Source organism: Mustela lutreola, chromosome X (assembly GCF_030435805.1).
Source record: "Mustela lutreola isolate mMusLut2 chromosome X, mMusLut2.pri, whole genome shotgun sequence".
Classification (NCBI taxonomy): Eukaryota; Metazoa; Chordata; class Mammalia; order Carnivora; family Mustelidae; genus Mustela; species Mustela lutreola.
The window spans coordinates 43,919,209-43,936,293 of NC_081308.1; positions in this window are offsets into that span (position 1 = coordinate 43,919,209).

The following is a 17,085-nucleotide window of genomic DNA, read 5'->3' on the forward strand; positions in this document are numbered from 1 at the left end:
GTACAGGTGGCCCTTCTTTTCACGACATCTGTATCTTTGGGGTAAATTTACAGGAGTGCAATTGCAGGGTTATAGGGAATCTCTATTTTTAATTTCTTGAGGAATCTCCACACTGTTCTCCAAAGAGGCTGCACCAACTTGCATTCCCACCAACAGTGGAAGAGGGTTCCCCTTTCTCCACATCCTCTCCAACACATGTTGTTTCCTGTCTTGCTAATTTTGGCCATTCTAGCTGGTGTAAGGTGATATCTCAATGTGGTTTTAATTTGAATCTCCCTGAGGGCTAGTGATGATGAACATTTTTTTCATGTGTCTGATAGCCATTTGTATGTCTTGATTGGAGAAGGGTCTGTTCATATCTTCTGCCCATTTTTTGATATGTTTGCCTGTTTCGTGTGTGTTGAGTTTGAGGAGTTCATTATAGATCCTGGATGTCAACCTTTTGTCTGTACTGTCATTTGCAAATATCTTCTCCCATTCAGTAGGTTGCCTCTTTGTTTTTTTGACTGTTTCCTTTGCTGTGCAGAAGACTTTGATTTTGATGAAGATTTTACTTATTTTTTGACAGAGATACAGTGAGAGAGGGGACCCATGTAGGGAGAATGGGAGAGGGAGAACAGGCTTCCTGTGGAACAGTGAGCCCAATGCGGGGCTCAGTGTGGGTCTTGATATGGGGCTCAATGCAGGCCTCGATGCAGGGCTCAATCCCAGGTCCCTGGGATTATGACCCGAGGCAAAGGCAGATGCTTAATGACTGATCCACCTAGGTGCCCTGTAGTTCTGTATTTGAATTAAAGAATTCTAAGCAGAGCAACAACACAGTTAAATGTACATTTTAGAAAGGTCATTCTTACAGCCCGTGTGGATAATAGGCTTGCGATAGTAAGAGTGGGGGAAAAAAGATTAATCCAGACAAGGAATGATGGGGGTTTGAAGTAAAGTAGTGGTATGAAAGCTGAGAATAAGAAAACACAGTGGACGAACGACAAGGAGAATAAGAAAACACAGTGGACGAGCGACAAGACTAGGTAATACGAAGTTTGAAATAAGATTTGTCAATTTGATGGCTTTAGCAAAAGTGATATCATGCAGTGGTAGAGACAAAAATCATATTTCAGTGTGGGAACTGAAAAAGCAGAGACAGGATAGAAAAATATTTACAGACATGTAGAATAAAGGGTATGAACTAGGATGATGTTTATAGGGGAAAAAAAACTTTGGGTGAAATTGACCTTTTGTTGGTTCAATATTTTTTTTTAGTAGATAATACCTTAGGGTATATATTCACTGAGAGGAAAAAGTCCATGAAAGTAGAGAGGTAGACTTTGTAAAAGAAAGGCTAGAGTAGTTGCTGGAGAAGGGCCCCAAAGAGGTGGGAGGAGATAGTTGAAATGGAACGCTTTCAGGGTAGTGGTGCAGATACCACTCACTCTCAGACTGTAGTAGTTATAAGGTGATTTTGGAACCAAAGACCCTAGGTTAAAATCCCAAATCTGCCACTTGCTATCTGAGTGAAGTTGACAGGGACTTAACCACTGCAAGCCTCAATTTTCTGTTACAAACTGAGAACTAAATCTTTCTCACACTGTAGTTGTAAGGATTACATAAGACAGTAAGTGCTCAAAATGGTAGCTATTAACACTAAAGAGGATAGGTTGGGGGCCAGCTAGATATAAATTTAGCAGTAGGGAATAAGAATAGAAGGCTTTCTTACATAAGTCCTTTACCTTTCTTTCAATAAAGACCAGTTGCTGAAAGCAAGCAATGCGGGTGGGTAAAGGTCTGAAGAAAATTGCTAAAAAGTTTGGAACCTGCTGAGAGGAAGGGGAGAGGGAATTGCTGAGGAATAAGTTTGCTAAACAGCATCAAGGGCTCTGATTTGACTCCATCCTTCAGTCTCTTGCCCTCAAATCCATCTTGAACAATGACACTTGATTAATATTCTCAAAAAGATACATTCTTCATGTCACTCATATGTGTCTGTTGAATAAAGTCTATGCTTCTCTGTGTGGCATTTCAGGCCATCTGCATTTGGATGTCTTCCTTCTATGCCAGTTTTGCAAATCCAAACACCAGCTGAACTCTTTACTGTTTCCCTATATGTATTGTCTTCTTAGTTCTGTACTTTTGTTTATGCTGTTCATTATACCCCTAACCTCAGGTTCATTCTGGAAGTTTATAAAGTAAGGATTCAGAGTCCTGGGGAACTGAGTTTTAATCCAGATTCTACTACTGACCAACCATATGTCCTTGGGGAAGAGATGTTGCTATTCTGTACATCAGTTTCCTTGTACAAAATAGGGATAATTTTAATGCAAGTTGTGTAAGATTGTGGACAGGGTTGCAGTAACAAATGCAAAAAAATAAGCAATAGTAGAGCACATTGTACATAATAGAAACTCAGTAAATGGTAGCTAACATTCATGTACAAAACATTTACAGAACATCTGTTATATATCAGGCACTGTGTTAAGCTTCATGGATACAGACATGAAAAATATACTTGGAAACCCACAAATCTAGTGAAGGAACAAATGTTTAATTTAGTATAGGAGTGCCAAGGATGGCCTCAGAGGGGAGTTGGTATTGGAAATGAATCCTGAAGAATTTGTAGATATTGTCAGGTAGTCAAGATATGTTAAGTGGGACACTCTAACTTCTTGAAGAGCTTCTGAAAAGATGATGAAGCAATCAAAAGTTGGTTCATTTGCTGAGTAACACAAACAGCTCATGAATTGGTTGGGATTGTTATTGCAAGCAACAGAAACTTAATCTAAAACAGGCAAGATGTTTATTAAAAGGATGCTGGGTAGCCTTGGATACCTGAGGGAAGGGATGGAGGAGGGCAGAAATTGGTTAGATGCAACCAGAAAAGTGATCAGGAATCATGTCAGGAAGGGCTTTATAAGTCATAAGAAATTTGAATAACATCCTGTTCATGATAAGGAACTGTCACAAGATTTTTACTAGGGTAATGATAACATCATTTTTGTGTTATAAATACATCATTCTGGCTGCTGTATAAAGTTGGGGAGGTGATGGGGCCAGACTAGAACACAGAGACCATTGGGTCAATGCCAGACATGATGGTTGGTGCCTTAAGGCATGAGCACTAAGACTAGAGACAAAAGGATGAATTTGAGAGACATTTGGGGAATAAAATCAGCAGGACTTCATGACCTGATAAATTGGGAAGGGGAATAAAGAAGAACAATTAAGGACGATTTACAGTCTTCTCTTTTGGGGGATTAGGTGGAAATTGTCACAATCCATTGACAATGAGAATACAGAAGAAGGAACAGGTTTGAGTGGAGGTAGATGATGAGGCCAGATTTGTAGATGTTGAATTTGAAAAGGCCAAGAAACAACTGTGAAGATATTCAGCAGGCTTTTGGATACACAAGTATCAAGTTCCAGGCAAGGTTATCGAGATGTGAATTTGGGAGACACTTGAATATTGGCAGTACTTAAACAAAGAGGGTGAATTTGGTTGCATAGGGAGAGTTCATAAAGGAAGAAGTGACAAGGAGGGAAGTTTGGGAAAACCCAACATTTGGGAGGCATATAGACAAAGAAGAATCTAAAAGATAGAATATCGAAGCATGGTTTAAGAAGTGGGAGGGATGTCTGGGTGAATCAGTTGGTTAAGCATCTGCTTCAGCTCAGGTAATAATCCCAGGGTCCTGAGGTTGAGTCCTATATTAGACTCCCTGCTTGGTGGGGAGCCTACTTCTCCCTCTCCACCCCCCACCCTCTGTGCTCTCTTTCTCTCTCTCAAATAAATAAATAAAATCTTTTAAAAAGAGAGAGAGAAGTGGGAGGACACTCAGGAGAGAATGGTATCACAGAATACAAGATGAATGAGAGCCGCAACAGGGGATTGGTCCACAGTGTCAAATTCTGTGAAGAGCTTCTGGCAAAATTAGAACAGAAAAGTGTCTATTGATTTGACATGTTAGAGGTCATTAGGAGGTTTACCTCATGAGCATAGTGGGGACAGGAGCCAGTCTTCAATTGGCTGAGAAAGGAATAAAGTGAGGAAGTAGAGAGACTAAGTGTAAACAACTCATTCTACAACAGTGGCTATAAAAAGAGAAAGGATGTTCCAATTCCCAGAATGGCAAGTAAAGAGCTCAAGGAAAACTCTCCCCTGGGAATACATGTAGAAAGCTGATCAAAATTAGCAAAACCTCTGGAAGTTGGTTAACAGGCTTACAAAATAGGGATAATTTTAATGCAAGTTGTGTAAGATTGTGGACAGGGTTGCAGTAACAAATGCAAAAAAATAAGCAATAGTAGAGCACATTGTACATAATAGAAACTCAGTAAATGGTAGCTAACATTCATGTACAAAACATTTACAGAACATCTGTTATATATCAGGCACTGTGTTAAGCTTCATGGATACAGACATGAAAAATATACTTGGAAACCCACAAATCTAGTGAAGGAACAAATGCTTAATTTATTAATAATGCTTAAGCATTATTTATCTCTACAAAAAGTAGAGATAAATTTATTTTTAAAATGTATAGAAACTCAGTAAAAACAGTAGAAGGCCATGGTATTTGAACTAGAGACTGCAGCCATCCCTGATAGCTCTGCCACACAGAAGAACTATTTCATCAGATTCAACTATCACGTGGCAAATCTCATTTCCTCAGACCCCTCGGATGGAAAAAACTATTTTGTATGCTTTTCAGACATCATCAGGTCCCATTTTGACAGCTCTGTTATGTAGAAGGTCTATATAGAGTAGGTGGTAATAACCAGGAGGTGCCTGTTTCCCACCCTAACTCCCACTATTTAAGGAGAACCAGACAGGGCAGCTGGTCAAGAAAACAGTCCCCTACTTATGTACTGTGTTGTGTTATAAGAGAGGGAATCCAAAGCATTTGGCAGTCAAGTGTAGCTCTTATCTTGCTAAGATTTCTGGGGGTAGAAGACCTACTTCAGGTAGAATCAGAACCAATAAACTTGTGTATTCTATCCTTCACATATCTGAGATGCAGAAGATCCATACTAATTAGTGTCAGCAGCTGGGAGTGGCACCAGTGCCTCCTGTACGTGCATGTGTGCATACAAACATATCACCTGTTCCAAAGAGAGGACCTAGGTGGGACATCTAGTAATAGTGGATTTTCCATCCCCCATTCCCACCCTATGCTCCAGCTCCTGATTTATAATTCAGAGGTTCTTCTTAAGGTTAGATCTTAGTAAACATAAAAGATTGGTAATACAGTGTCCCTGTCAAAGAACCCAGCTGGATTGGATCATATTATGGAGCAATTTGTGCTGCACAGCATTTTAAAAACAACAGAGCAATCAGGTAGCAATTAATAGAGATTAGGAGCTAGATATTTTGTTTGTTTGGTTGGTTTTTGCTTCTTTGTTTTTTCTTTTTCTTTCTTTCTTTTTTTTTTTTTCACAAGGAACGAGCATCTTTTTTTTTTTTTAATTTCTTTTCAGCATAACAGTATTCATTGTTTTTGCAACACACTCAGTGCTCCATGCAATCCGTGCCCTCTCTAATACCCACCACCTGGTTCCCCCAACATCCCACCCCCTGCCCCTTCAAAACCCTCAGATTGTTTTTCAGAGTCCATAGTCTCTCATGGTTCATCTCCCCTTCCAATTTCCCTCAACTCCCTTATCCTCTCCATCTTCCCTTGTCCTCCATGCTATTTGTTATGCTCCACAAATAAGTGAAACCATATGATAATTGACTCTCTCTGTTTGACTTATTTCACTCAGCATAATCTCTTCCAGTCCTGTCCATGTTGACACAAAAGTTGGGTATTCATCCTTTCTGATGGATGCATAATACTCCATAGTGCATATGGACCACATCTTCCTTATCCATTCATCCGTTGAAGGGCATCTTGGTTCTTTCCACAGTCTGGCGACCATGGGCATTGCTGCTATAAACATTGGGGTACAGATAGCCCTTCTTTTCACTACATCTGTGTCTTTGGGGTAAATACCCAGGAGTGCAATTGCAGGGTCATAGGGAATTTCTATTTTTAATTTCTTGAGGAATCTCCACACTGTTCTCCAAAGAGGCTGCACCAACTTGCATTCCCACCAACAGTGGAAGAGGGTTCCCCTTTCTCCACATCCTCTCCACCACATGTTGTTTCCTGTCTTGCTAATTTTGGCCATTCTAACTGGTGTAGGGTGGTATCTCAATGTGGTTTCAATTTGAATCTCCCTGAGGGCTAGTGATGATGAACATTTTTCCATGTGTCCGATAGCCATTTGTATGTCTTCATTGGAGAAGTGTCTGTTCATATCTTCTGCCCATTTTTTTAATATGATTGTTTGTTTTGTGCGTGTTGAGTTTGAGGAGTTCTTTATAGATCCTGGATATCAACCTTTTGTCTGTATTGTCATTTGCAAATATCTTCTCCCATTCTGTGGGTTGCCTCTTTGTTTTGTTGACTGTTTCCTTTGCTGTGCAGAAACTTTTGATCTTGATGAAGTCCCAAAAGTTCATTTTTGCTTTTGTTTCCTTTGCCTTTGGAGACATATCTTGAAAGAAGTTGCTGTGGCTGATATCGAAGAGGTTACTGCCTATGTTCTCCTCGAGGATTCTGATGGATTCCTGTCTCACGTTGTGGTATTTTATCCATTTTGAGTTTATCTTTGTGTACAGTGTAAGAGAATGGTCGAGTTTCATTCTTCTACATATAGCTGTCCAGTTTTCCCAGCACCATTTATTGAAAAGACTGTCTTCTTTCCACTGTATATTTTTTCCTCTTTTGTCGAAGATTAATTGACCATAGAGTTGAGGGTCCATATCTAGGCTCTCTACTCTGTTCCACTGGTCTATGTGTCTGTTTTTATGCCAGTACCATGCTGTCTTGGTGATCACAGCTTTGTAGTAAAGCTTGAAATCAGGTAACGTGATGCCGCCAGTTTTATTTTTGTTTTTCAAAATTTCCTTAGTGATTCAGGGTCTCTTCTGATTCCATACAAATTTTAGGATTATTTGCTCCAGGTCTATGAAAAATACCGGTGGAATTTTGATCAGAATGGCATTAAAAGTATAGATTGCTCTAGGCAGTATAAACATGTTAACAATGTTTATTCTTCCAATCCAAAAGCATGGAATGGTCTTCCATCTTTTTGTGTCTTCTTCAGTTTCTTTCATGAGTGTTCTGTAGTTCCTCAAGTACAGTTCCTTTACCTCTTTGGTTAGGTTTATTCCCAGGTATCTTATGGTTCTTGGTGCTGTAGTAAATGGAATCGATTCTCTAATTTCCCTTTCTGTATTTTCATTGTTAGTGTATAAGAAAGCCACTGATTTCTGCACATTGACTTTGTATCCTGCCACATTGCTGAATTGCTGTATGAGTTCTAGTAGTTTGGGGGTGGAGTCTTTTGGGTTTTCCATATAAAGAATCATGTCATCTGTGAAGAGAGAGAGTTTGACTTCTTCATTGCCAATTTGGATACCTTTTATTTCTCTTTGTTTTCTGATTGCTGTTGCTAGAACTTCTAATACAATGTTGAACAAGAGTGGTGAGAGTGGGCATCCTTGTCATGTTCCTGATCTCAACAGGTAGACTGCGAGCTTTTTCCCATTGAGGATGATATTTGCTGTTGGTCTTTCATAGATAGATTTTTTTAAAAGATTTTATTTATTTATTTGACAGAGAGAAATCACAAGTAGTCGGAGAGGCAGGCAGAGAGAGAGAGAGGGAAGCAGGCTCCCTGCTGAGCAGAGAGCCCGATGCGGGACTCGATCCCAGGACCCTGAGATCATGACCTGAGCCGAAGGCAGCAGCCTAACCCACTGAACCACCCAGGTGCCCCTCATAGATAGATTTTATGAAGTTCAGGAATGTTCCCTCTATCCCTATACTTTGAAGCGTTTTAATCAGGAACGGATGCTGGATTTTGTCAAATGCTTTTTCTGCATCAATTGAGAGGACCATGTGGTTCTTCTCTCTTCTCTTATTAATTTGTTCTATCACATTGATTGATTTGCAAATGTTGAACCATCCTTGTAGCCCAGGGATGAATCCCAATTGGTCATGGTGGATAATCTTTTTAATGTGCTGTTGGATCCTGTTTGCTAGGATCTTGTTGAGAATCTTAGCATCCATATTCATCAGTGATATTGGTCTGAAATTCTCCTTTTTGGTAGGGTCTTTGCCTGGTTTGGGGATCAGGGTAATGCTGGCTTCATAAACAGAGTCTGGAAGTTTTTCTTTTGCTTCAATTTTTTGAAACAGCTTCAGGAGAATAGGTGTTATTTCTTCTTTGAAAGTTTGGTAGAATTCTCCAGGGAATCTGTCAGGTCCTGGACTCCTGTTTTTTGGGAGGTTTTTGATCACTGCCTCAATCTCGTTACTAGATATCGGTCTATTCAGGTTGTCAATTTCTTCCTGGCTCAATTTTGGGAGTTCATAGTTTTCCAGGAATGCCTCCATTTCATCTAGGTTGCTTAGCTTATTGGCATATAACTGTTGATAACTTCTGATGATTGTTTTTATTTCCTTGGTGTTACCATGATCTCTCCCTTTTCATTCATGATTTTATTAATTTGAGCTTTCTCTCTTTTCTTTTGGATTAGTGTGGCCAATGGTTTATCAATCTTATTGATTCTTTCAAAAAACTAGCTTCTAGTTTCATTGATACATTCTACTGTATCTCTGGTTTCTACCTCATTGATCTCTGTTCTAATCTTGATTATTTCCCTTCTTATGTGTGGAGTTGGTTTGATTTGTTGTTGATTCTCCAGTTCTTTAAGGTGTAGAGACAGCTGGTGTATTCTGGATTTTTCAATTTTTTTGAGGGAGGCTTGGATGGCTATGTATTTCCCCCTTAGGACCACCTTTGCTATATTCCATAGGTTTTGAACTGAAGTGTCTTCATTCTCATTGGTTTCCATGAATTGTTTAAGTTCTTCTTTGATCTCCTGGTTGATCCAAACATTCTTACGCAAGGTGGTCTTTAGCTTCCAGGTGTTTGAGTTCCTTCCAAACTTTTCCTTGTGATTGAGCTCCAGTTTCTGAGAATATGCAGGTTATAATCTCAGTCTTTTGGTGTCAGTTGAGTCCTGATTTGTGACCCAGTATGTGGTCTATTCTTGAGAAGGTTCCGTGTGCACTTGAGAAGAATGAGTATTCTGTTGTTTTAGGGTGGAATGTTCTGTATATATCTATGAGGTCCATCTGGTCCAATGTGTCATTCAATGCTCTTGTATCTTTATTGATTTTCTGCTTCGATGATCTGTCTATTTCTGAGAGAGGCATGTTAAGATCCCTACTATTAATGTATTCCTGTCAATATGACTCTTTATCTTGATTAACAGTTTTCTTATGTAATTGGCTGCTCCCATATTGGGGGCATAGATATTTACAATTGTTAGATCATCTTGGTGGATAGTCCCTTGAAGAATGATGTAGTGTCCTCTGTATCTCTGACTACAGTCTTTAGTTTTAAATCTAATTTATCTGATATGAGAATTGCTATCCCGGCCTTCTTTTGAGGTCCACTGGCATGAACGATGCTTCTCAATCCCTTCACTTTTAGTCTGGGTGTATCTTTAGGTTCAAAATGAAATCTTGCCATTTGCAACAACATGGATGGAACTAGAGCGTATCATGCTTAGCGAAATAAGTCAAGCAGAGAAAGACAACTATCATATGATCTCCCTGATATGAGGAAGTGGTGATGCAACATGGAGGCTTAAGTGGGTAGAAGAAGAATAAATGAAACAAGATGGGATTGGGAGGGAGACAAACCATAAGTGACTCTTAATCTCACAAAACAAACTGAGGGTTGCCGAGGGGAGGGGGTTTGGGAGAAGGGGTTGGGATTATGGACATTGGGGAGGGCATGTGATTTGGTGAGTGCTGTGAAGTGTGTAAACCTGGTGATTCACAGACCTGTACCCCTGGGGATAAAAATATATGTTTATAAAAAATAAAAAAAGTATAAAAAAAAATGGGTCTCTTGTAGACAACATATGGATGGGTCCTGTCGTTTTATCCAATCTGCAACCCTGTGCCATTTGATGGGCGCATTTAGGCCATTCACATTGAGAGTGATTATTGATAGATATGTTTTTATTGACATTATGTTACATTTGAAGTCTTTCTTTCTGTAGATTTTCTCTATATTTCTGTTCCATGATATTCCTAGGATTTTTCCTCTTTATAGAACCTCCCTTTAATATTTCCTGCAGTATCGGTTTGATGGTTGCATAGTCTAAGCCTTGCCAGTCTTGGAAACTCTTTATCTCTCCATCCATTTTGAATGTCAGTCTTGCTGGATAAAGTATTCTTGGCTGCATGTTCTTCTCATTTAGTGCCCTGAATATATCTTGCCAGCCCTTTCTGGCTTGCCAGGTCTCTGTGGACAGGTCTGACATTATTCTGATGGGTGTTTCTCTGTAAGTAAGGAGCCTCTTTGTCCTAGCGGCTCTCAAGAGATTGTGTCTACAATTATGATTCCTCAATTTGACTACGAGGTGCCTTGATTTTTTTTGGAATCTATAATCTTGGGTGGAGATCGTTCAGCCTCTAGTACATGAATGCTGGTTCCATTTGTGAGATTAGAAAAATTTTCATGAAGAACTTGTTCCCCTATATCTCCAAGACTTCTTTCATTCTCCTCCCCTTCAGGAATTCCAATAATTCTGACATTGGAACCTTTCATGGCATCATTTATTTTTCTGATTTTGTTTTCGTGTCTTCTAAGCTGTTTGGTCCAGGCTTCCTCCTGATCCTTTTTCTCTATATGTTTGTCCTCCAGACCATTATTCTATTTTCTGTCTCAGTTACCCTAGCTTTTAGAGAATTTAGATTAGAATAGAACTCATTGAGAGCATTGTGAACCTCATCCCTGGTGGCTTTCAGCTCTGCCCTAACACTGTGAACATCATCCCTGGTTGCTTTCAGTTCTACCCTAATCAATTCCATTTGGTCATCCATGGCTTTCTCCAACCTAGCTATTGCCTGGATAATTGTTAGCCTGAATTCTCTTTCTGACATATTGTTTATATTGATAGCTGTTAGCTCTGTTGCAGAAGGCCCATCCTCTGTATTTTTCTTCTGTTGGGCATTCCCCCTCCTAGTCATTTTGGTGAGAGATGATTGAACAGATGTAACTGGATGTATCGACCGTGGTGCAGTCAAGGTGCACCCTGGAATGCTTCTGAGCAATCAGGATTCCCCACCCAAATGAGAGAAAAAAGAAAAGAAAAAGAAAAAAAAAGAAAGAGAGAGAGTGGAAAAAAAGGGAAGATAAAAAAGAAAATTCAGCCCAAATGGGCCCCAAGGTTAAGATTTATGAAGTATACAAACAAAAACAGACAAACAAAAAGACTGATAAAAGTATATGACAAAAGAAAAATATATATGTGTGTGTGTGCAAATAAAGGAAGAACCTTGTCAAAAAGAACCCCAAGTATAAGATTTATATACTATCAGGACAAACACAAAAACACAGAAACACTGGCGGAAGAAAAAGATGGGAGAGTGGTTATAAATTCTCAGTGTGGTGGAGGAAGTTTATTTTGATTCTTCCTGGATGTATCTTGATATCTTTGTTAAAAGACTCAACTTCCCTAAGATAAAGGGGGATTAAGAATTGGTTTACCTATAGGGGTAGCATTGATTGGGGAAAGGGGATTACCTTGAAGTTTATCTCTGTATGAATATTAGAAAATAAAAATAAAAAAGGAATAAACTAGACTAAACTAAACTAAAATTTAGAAAAAAGAAATTAAAAAATAGAAATGCAAAAGAAAAACATACATGTATATATCAAAAAGTTCAGGATAGAATGTTATTATGGAATTTGATGTACTGGACATCTCACTGTGATGGTAAATAGGTTAAAAAATTATCTATATAAAAAAAACTGAACCAGAACAGTGGGAATGAGTTAAAAATAAAAGTTGTCCTATGAAGTAGTGATGGTTGTTCTCTTGTAGTCTTTTTATTCTCTTTTTCTTTCCTGGTTGGTTTTCTGGGGGAGGGGCCTGCCACGTGGGTTTTCAGTCAATGATGTTCCCTGAGTTAAGTCCTTCCGCCCCCCTCAAGGGGGTGGGCTCTGAGGAAACCATTTTTTTTTTTCAGGCTTTTGTTCTCTGGAGGTTTTTATGTTTGTTCACTTTTTTTTTTCTCTCGCCTTGACCACTTTTGATGGTTTTTGTAGGTTTAGAGGAAATAAAACTGCTCCCTGACCTCCCTCTCAGTGAAAAACCTCAGCCTGGTCCCCTGTGGGTGCAGCAGAGCCCATATAAATTCCCCCTTGGCCGCTGGCAGAGCAGGTTCCAAATTGCGGTCCCTGGGGATGCAAGATCTTCTGCTTGTACCCAAAACCACTGCAGCGGCGGCTTCTGGGCAACTCCAGACTGCCAGAGAGGTTCCAGGCAGCGATTGCACACTGAGATATTCCCCCTGGCCTGGGCTGGGAGTGCCTGGTCTTTCTGGGTCTAAGAACACCGGGCTTGTGTGCACCTCTCTCAGGGGAGGCTGTGGGTCACGCACACATCTCAGGCTCTGGTAGCAGCATGCGTGTCTGAGAGCACCAGGCTGGGCCTCACATACCTCTCTCAGAGGAGGGTGAGGGGTGCGCATGTCTCAGGCTCTATAGCATGGCTCGGCGTTCTGCCATCTGGCGAGGCTCCCAGCCCCTCACAGGAGCCGGACCCCACGCATTCTAGGGAGTGCTGGCGGCTCAGGGACCAAGACTTGGTTTCTCCACCACACTCTCTCTGGCTCAACACCAGGGGAGGCTATCCTGGGTCCGGGGACTTAAACCCCTGTTCCTAGCCACCCCGATTCCCACAATTCTCCCCCACCCCCCGCCACGATCCTTTGCTCTTTCTGAGTGCTTTCAACCAGTCTCCAAGTTAATGCTGGTCCCCAGATGCAGGGCAGTCTCGTATTAGGGGTATTACTTTCCAATCGGTCGCCTCTGGTGGCTCCCTCCCCCTTTTGTTTATCTTCCGATATCAGTCCGACATTCCCACTCCGCTTTACCTGCCCACTGACATCTTCTGACCCTGTAGAGATCCAGACATGTATAATTCTGATCTCACGCTGATTTCATGGGTGATTGGAGTTCTTTGGTAGGTAATCAGCTCACTTTAGGGTACAGATTGAAACGGCGCCTCCTCCTACTTCCCCGCTATCTTGTCTCCACTCCAAGAGCTAGGTATAATACTAATAGAAGCATACCAGCCAGAAGTTTGACAAGTACACCAGGAAAAAGACAAAAAGAGAGAAGCTAAAACCACAGTTATTCATGGTGGTCAGGAATACTGTGTGCATGCCTAAGGTTGTATCCTCTGGGGAGAAACAGAAGCTCTACATCAATGGGGAAATAGACTTCACCTAGATAGTCCAGCTAAGTCACAAAATAAATAATCAACCAAGCAACCAATAAAATCCTAGAAAGAAGAGGGAGAATCTGTATCCAGAATTGTTTCAGTGTATTATCTAAAATGTCCATTTCAACAACAAAAAATGAGACATACAAAAAGAAACAAGAAATTATGACCCATATAGAGAAAAAAATACAATAGAAACTGACTTTATGGGGACCCAGATACTAACTTAGCAGACAAAGACTTCAAAGTAGCTATCATAAATATTTTCAAATAAGTAATGGAAACCTTGCTTAAAGAAAATAAGGTGTAATAGCAATATCTCATTAAATAATTAATAAAGTGAGAGAAATTATAATGAAGAACCAAATAGAATTTCTGGAGTTGAAAAGTACATTAAACAAAATGAATAAAAAGTGACTATAAGGGCTCATAAAACATGGTAAAAAAGTAGTCAACTTGAGGTTAAATAGGTTAATAAAGATTAGGGTATCTGAACAGAAAGGAAGAAAATGAAAAATGGGGACAGGGATTCAGATAAATATGGGACATCATTACATATGCCAACATATACATAGCAGGAATATTAGAAAGAGAGGAGAGAGATAAATGAGCATAAAAGTATTTAAAGAAATACTGAAAATTTCCCAAATTGATAAAAAATATTAATCTACGCATGCAAGGTGCTCATTGAAATCCAAGAATAAATTCAAGGAGAGCCACAAACAGACATATCATAGTCAAAATGTTGAAAGACTAGGAGAAAATGAAAATCTTGAAATTAGCAAGAGAAAAATGTCATTATGTACAGATAATTACATGACATCTCATCAGAAACAATGAAAGCTTGACAGCAGTGGCATAGCATCCTCAAATTAGAGAAAAAAACCCCTGTCAAGCAAGAATATTATACTCAGTAAAAATATCTTTTAAAAATGAAGGGGCATGGGCACCTGGGTGACTCAGTGGATTAAGCCTTTGCCTTCGGCTCAGGTCATGATCTCAGGGTCCTGGTATCCAGTCCCGCATGAGGCTCTCTGCTTGGCATGGAGCCTGCTTACCCCCCTTTCTCTCTGCCTGCCTCGCTGCCTACTTGTGATCTCTCTCTCTCTATCTCTCTCTGTGTCAAATAAATAAATAAAATCTTAAAAAAAAAGAAAATCAACCATTTTTTGGAAGGTAGGACATTTAGAGTAGTGAATCCAAGATGATATATGGGAAGAGAGACCATGGGGGCAGGGGCCAGCTCCTGGCAAGTGGTAGAGCAGTGGCACACAAAACTGGAACTTTTAGAAGTCTGCTTCACTGAGGGACCTTGTTGCAGAGACTAAGCTGGGGGGTAGAGTATTCACAGGGACAGTATGGTCTTAGGGCCCTCAGGGTCACAGAAAGGAACTGGGGTGCCTGAGTGGGAGAGAGCTCCCAGGTATTAGAGTGGGGAAGATGGCTGCAGAGACAGAGCCAAGGAGTGGGCTCTCAGCTTGGGGTTACCTTAAACTGTGATCCAAGGCACTCTTTGAGCATGGATCCCATAAGTGGCAGATCTGGGGAGAACCCGTCCTTCCTCCTCTGGGAGGAGTGGCATGGGAACATGCTACAAGAATCTGCTGGGTTTGTAGACTCCAAACAAAGCTGTGCACCAGAGATAGAAATGCTCATTCACAGGCTGGGTGAGCATAGAGAATGTCCAGAGACCAGGGAGACAGGCATGATTGACTGCTTTTCTCTGAGGGTGCACTGAGGAGTGGGGTCCTGAGGTCTTGGTTCCTCTAAGCTGGAGACTGGGAAGCTGCCATCTTCATTCTCCTCCTCCAAAGCTATATAGAAAGTATTCAGGGAACAAAAGCTACTGAGAACAAAATTAAGCAGTTTACTTAGCTTGCCCCTGGCAAGGGTGGTGCAATTCTGCCTCAGGCAAAGACATTTGAGAATCAATGCAGTAGGCCCCTCCCCCAGGAGATCAACAAGAATCCAACCATAATCAGCTTCACCAATAAATGAGAACTGCAAAACTTCAGAGCTGCAGGAATACAGTACATAGAAGTCATGGCTTTCCCCCCATGATTCTTTACTTGTTCAAAGTTAAATTTTTTTAATTTTATTTTTTTCTTATTCTATTTTAAAAAATTTTTCCTCTTTTCTATTTTAAGGTTTTTTAAAACTATTTTATCTTATCAATATCTTTTAAAAAATCTTTTAAAATTTTTACTGTTATAGTCATATTCTTTCCTTTCATTGTATTTAACTTCATTTTTTGTATATGTACAGATTTTTCTTTCTTTAAAATTTTGGGATACAATTTCTTCTAAGAGATCAAAATATACCCTAAATCTACCACATCACTTTGTTCTAGTCTCCAGCCTGATCACATTCTTTCCTTTTATTTTCTTTTTCAACCAACTTCTTATCAATTCCTTTTTTAGAATCTTTTTAAATTTTCATCTTTACAGTCATATTCCATGTGTGTGTGTGTGTGTGTGTGTTTCTTTCTTTAAAACTTTGGGAGGCAGTTTCTTCTAATAGAACAAGATACACCCAAATTCAATTGTGTGGCTCTGTTCTATTCACCAGTCTAATATATATATATATATATATATATATATATATATATATATATATATATATATATTATTGTTTTTTTTCTTTTTTCCTCCTTTCTTCTCCCCCCAGTTTTGGTGTTCTTCTGATTTGGTTAGTGTATATCTTTCTGTAGTTGTTCCTACGCTTTTAGTTTTTTCTTCTCTCATTCATCTATTCTTATCTGGATAAAATGACAAGGTACAAAAACTCACCTAAAAAAAAAAAAAAAAAGAACAAGAGGCAGTACCAATGGCTAGGGACCTAATCAATAGAAACATTAGTAATACGTCAGGACTAGAGTTCAGAATGACGGTTATCAAGGTGCTAGCTGGGCTCAAAAATAGATTGGAAGATACTAGAAAATCCCTTTCTGGAGAAATAAAAGAACTAAAATCTAACCAAGTTGAAATAAAAAAGGCTATTAATGAGGTACAATAAAAAACGGAGGCTCTTACTGCTAGGATAAATGAGGCAGAAGAGAGAATTAGTAATATAGAAGACCAAATGATAGAGAATAAGGAAGCTGAGAAAAACAAAGACAAACAACTACTGGACCATGAGGGGAGAATTCAAGAGATAAGTGATACCATTAGATGAAACAATATTAGAATAATTGAGATCCTAGAAGAAGAAAAAAGAGGTGGGGGCAGAAGTTATATTGGAGCAAACTATAGCAGAGAATTTCCCTAATTCGATGAAGGGAACAAGCATCAAAGTCCAGGAGGCACAGAGAACTCCCCTCAAAATCAATAAAAATAGATCCACACCCCATCATCTAATAGTGGGTACAACTTACAAGTCTCAGTGACAAAGAGAAAATCCTGAAAGCAGCTCCGGACAAGAGATCTGTAACATAAAATGGTAGATATATTACAGTGACAGAAGATCTATCCACAGAGACCTGGAATGCTAGAAAGGACTGGCATGATATATTCAGAGCACTAAACAAGAAAAATACATAGCCAAGAATACTATATCCAGCTAGACCGTCACTGAAAAATAGAAAGAGAAATAAAAAGCTTCTAGGACAAACAAAAACTAAAAGAATTTGCGAACACCAAACCAGCCCTATAGGAAATATTAAAAGCAGTTCTCTAAGTAAAGTAAGAGCCTAAAAGTAACAGACCAGAAAGGAACAGATACAATATAGAGTA